The sequence below is a fragment of the Lathyrus oleraceus genome, chromosome 2 (assembly GCF_024323335.1).
Source record: "Lathyrus oleraceus cultivar Zhongwan6 chromosome 2, CAAS_Psat_ZW6_1.0, whole genome shotgun sequence".
In the NCBI taxonomy this organism is placed as follows: domain Eukaryota; kingdom Viridiplantae; phylum Streptophyta; class Magnoliopsida; order Fabales; family Fabaceae; genus Lathyrus; species Lathyrus oleraceus.
The window spans coordinates 110440156-110444930 of NC_066580.1; positions in this window are offsets into that span (position 1 = coordinate 110440156).

Consider the following 4775-nt stretch of genomic DNA (forward strand, 5'->3'; position numbering starts at 1 on the left):
CTTAGTACTTAGAAAATTTTCAAATATGTTTGATTTCCCAAACTTCCACCTCAAAATTCATCATGATCCAAGCTTCAAATTAAAAAGTGTTCAACATGAAAGTTGTTCCCCTTAATCTCACCTTTCGAAAAAGTCCAAAATCATCTCATTTGGCCAAAGAATGAAGGACTTGCGAATGTGAGATACCATTTGGATGATTTTCACTTACGCATTTCATACACAAATGCATGGCTTCACAACATGATTTCAGCATGATTCTCACTCTTTTTTGGACCTGAATACGTCACTTGATGGGCCTATCACACGCTCATGCAAGCATGCAAAGAGAATTACTCAATTTTTCCATTTTTAGAAGTGTGTTGAAATGAATCTCTTTGGATATAAATACAACCCTCATTGCTCAGAATTAAGGACCTTATGCCCAAGCCTTGAACCTGCAATCCAAACCCTCTTCATTAAAGGATAATCTTGAAGGTTTTCATTTGAAAATTGAGTTTCAAATCTTCATCTGTTTTGAGATTGAAACTCTAAGAGTCCATACATTTTCTTGATCCTAATCACTTCCAACAAGCTTCTGAAGCAAGGCCAAGCACAATTGGAATCAAGATCAAGCAAGTTTGAAGCTCCCTTGAAGGTAAATTTTCAGAAACTTCATCTCTTCGATTCTCTCTCAATTCTTCACCATTCTTTATGATTTTTGGTTGTCTGAAGTCCTACCAATGTAGGCAAGAAGATTGAGTTGCTTTGAGGTCAAATTGAAGCAACTTAGTTCATGATCCTTAAAATTCAAATCCTTGTATCTTTTTATATACTTGGAATTGGAGAAAATTGAGGCCAGATTCGTGCTCCTGAGCATTTTTCCTTCAAATTAGTGTATTCACTTTTCATTTTTCATGAATTAGAGCTCGAACCAGACCGGTGGTGATCACCAGAGAAGATGATCAGAGCTAGGGCTCCGGTGGTGCGCTGGATCGATGCAGACCATCTGATCTGGTTCCCATGTTCTAATCTCAAGCGTCCAAAGTGATTATCATGCGTGTGCATGTATTGACTGCAGTGTTTGGTAGGAGCGCGCGCTTGTCCATCATATCTGCCACCTCAATTAATGAGGGAGATCTGATGACCCTTATTTTTTTGAATTTCTTTTTATTTTCTGATTTTTCATTTAATCCTTTTATTTTGATTAATTCATATCAATTTCATTTTTAATCCAAAAAATATGGGACTTTCACCAAAAATCTTTAAATATTTTCCTCTTTCATTTTCTAAATTAAAATTATTTTTTGGATTTATTTTGGTATTTTTCATGAATTAATTGTTTTTGTGCATATTTTTAATTGTTTAAAAATACTTATGACTTTTCAAAAATCATGAATTTTTTTGTCCAATGTCCTTTGACCTTCATTGGCCGAGGATAAATCTTTTGGCCATTTATTTGGTGTTTTGAAGAGGTTTTAGGTTTTGGCCAATTTAAATTGAAATTTAATTCACTTTTAATTTGATTTTTAATTGATTAATTGTATAGAAATTATGTTGAGCCATTTTTATTGACTTGTGATGTTTGACTATGTGTTTGAGCCTTGGTCAAGGTTGATTTGACTTTTTCTAAGTTAAAATAATTGGATTTAGGGGATTGATGAAATGTACATTTCATCTCCCAAAATGAATGAATGATTTTAATTTGATAAAATTCCTACCATGACCAATTTGTGTTTATCTCATCTCCCCTCCCTCTTCATCTTCAATCCCATCCTTTCCCATCCCTTTCATTGACCAATGACATCTCAACTTCCTAAGGATAATTGGTTCATTAATAACTTTGTGTTAGATGAACCAATACAAGTATGGATGAGATAGGTCCATCCCTTTGATCTTTTTCTTTTAGTGTGTGGTATATTTTAGGAGTTTGGTTCATTATACCAAATATCTAACATGCATTAGCACCTAAATTCTATTGCTCGGCCTTAGATAGTTGTGACTTCTACATAAGTTCAATTACGATTGCTTAAATAGAGCTAAATTTTGACCCTAAATGCATAGCATTCTAGTAAACGGGATTGTAAGGCTCCCCCCTTTCATGGTATTATGTGGAAACTTGGTATTTTTTCCTTCCTTTGGAAGATGTCTTGGTTCAAGGATCCATGCTTGTGAATAGAGGGTTAAGTGTTCTCCAAAGAATGACTTAATCAATTGAAAAGCAAAACACCACTAACATCTAATCAACTAACATTTGACTAACTTGTATTAACATTGCTTTTATCTTTCAAGTCATTTGCTTTATGCAATTTAAATTCAAGTCATTTACCATTTCATTTGTCATTTACATATCATTTAATTTGTTTATGTTTATGTCATTTTCACTTTGCTCATTTGAGCCATATATTGTGGTTGTATATATTTGTTTGTGTATCTTGTTTGTGTTTGTGGTCTTAGGACCTTAAAATACTTAATAAACAACAAAAACCCTAAAAAATGTTTGTGTGGACTGTTGGGTTTGATCTGAGCTTTTGGACTTAGAATTAGGCAACATTTCATAGGCAAAAGGGACTTGGCCAATGCCAACATTTAGAGATCAAGTTATTGTGATTTGAGCTTTCATCTGATGCAAGTATTGGGATCCACTTGAATTCATCTGTTACATGATCTTGATGCAACTGTTATTTTGATCTTATGCTACACCTTATCTTGAGCAAAAATCAAGAAGTATTTCATCTGATACATGAGAAGACAAAGAAGGTTGTTAGATGTGGATTTGCTTGCTTGGATGTGGTCATCTTTATTTGATGCCTTGCTCTTGATATTGCTAATTGCTTGCTGATTATTGCTTGATTCAAAGTCCAAATGGAAAATGGGTTTTCTATATGACATTCTTGTCTGTTGGATTGCATCCTATTGGTCAGATCTTTTCAACGCTCAACTTTTAATTTTATGCCTAGGATTAGTCTCTTCATCTCCTCCCACTTCTTAAATTTCAAATTTCTCCCCCCTTTTTAAAACCTTCTTTGCTTGTTATCTCAAACTTAGACATGTTTTAAATTAGAAACTTTGGCCTTATGCCATTGCATTTTCAAACTCTTTTCTTAAATCAAACTTGTAAATAAATCTAATCATATTGACTTAAAAATTTCAAAAGACAAAAAGAACTAACACTCATTTAAACTTTTGGGCCTTCTGTGCCTCTTTTAAACTCAACTTTTGATCAAAAACAATCCACTCACTTTGAAATTGTTACCACAAACTACGAGGTTTTGATCCCTCGTTTTTATGTTGGTATGTAGGTACAAGTCTGAAGGTCTTGTCAAACACAAAAATATAATCAATGAATTCTTTTCTCATCCCCACACTCTATTTGTTGCAAACATCTTTTTATACCAAAAACACATACACAAATAAAAAAGGGCTCCCTAGGAGTACCTAGGACACTTTGGGTGCTAACACCTTCCCTCTGTGTAACCAACCCCCTTACCTGTAATCTCTGGCATTTTATTAGTTTTGATTTGAAAACTTCTTATCTTTGGGTTTTGTCCGTACTTTTCCCTTTTCCTTTGGAAATAATAAAAGCATGGTGGCGACTCTGGTTTTATTGACGTTAAGTTTATCCATAGCTTAATGGTCATGAATTTACCGCTACAAAAACCTAATATCATGGGCTAGTAAAAGACAAGCAACTATTGCTTTGTCTATAATAAAAATAAAATACATCTCAGATGCAAGTTGTTAAACACAACTACTCTGGATGAAATATCAGTTTGAAGACTATTAGATAAGTGGAAGCAGTATTCCAATATTTTATGATAATACTACTGCTATTAGTTTGACAAAAATCCTATTCAACATTATAGAACCAAGCACATAGAAATAAAACATCGTTTTGTTAAAGACTATGTTCAGAAGGGTGTGATAGATATATTGTTCATTGATAATGATCATCAATGGGTTGATATATTTATGAAACCCCTTACTATTGAAAGATTTAATTTTATCAAAAAGAATCTAAACATGCATTTTTTTAAAGATTAATGCTTGCTTCTGAATGAAGGATCGGAGTTTGATGATGATCAAAAGCTATTATGGTCAGAAGCTCTAAACTAGATTTTGATGATAGTAGCATCTGATGCAACCCTGCCTCTGATGCTCGAAATTTGATTAGTTTCCTCTGATAACATATAAGTGGAAAAATTATTTTTTAAACACATGTCCACTTATGTGTCGTGAATCTGAAAGGATCTCTAACATTTGGTTTCCTAGCTGTTGGTAGTTAATGATGTAAGTGTTTTGAAGAATATGTCTCACCTCCATTTGTCATTATCATTTGTTTTATTATAATCTATTTCCTTTGTGCCTCTGGTTGTCTACTTTGTGTTTCTAACTTATTAGACTCTGAACCAATTAATTCTCTGAATTAGTAGATTTTCTAGTTCAGAAGGTCCTAAGCCATAATTCCTTTGGGAGTTTTATCTCTTCCGATCTCTTAGTCATATTAATAGGCTTAACCAAGCATTTTTTGTTAAGGCAAAGAAATATGACATTTGTCATACATATTCTTCTGATGTCAAAAATGTTTGTGTTATCCTTGAGAATTATTTTCTTGGATAAAATTAAATCATGCTTTTGGTTCTCCCTAAGTTATTTCTTTTATGGTTGTGTATTTAATTTTTTTAAATCATTCTATGTTTCTTAACACACACAACACGAAATTGGTTGAAATGGTTGAAAACTCTTTGAAACATTCATCTTGATGGCTCAACAAATGGATGTTAGTGGAAAAAGAATCA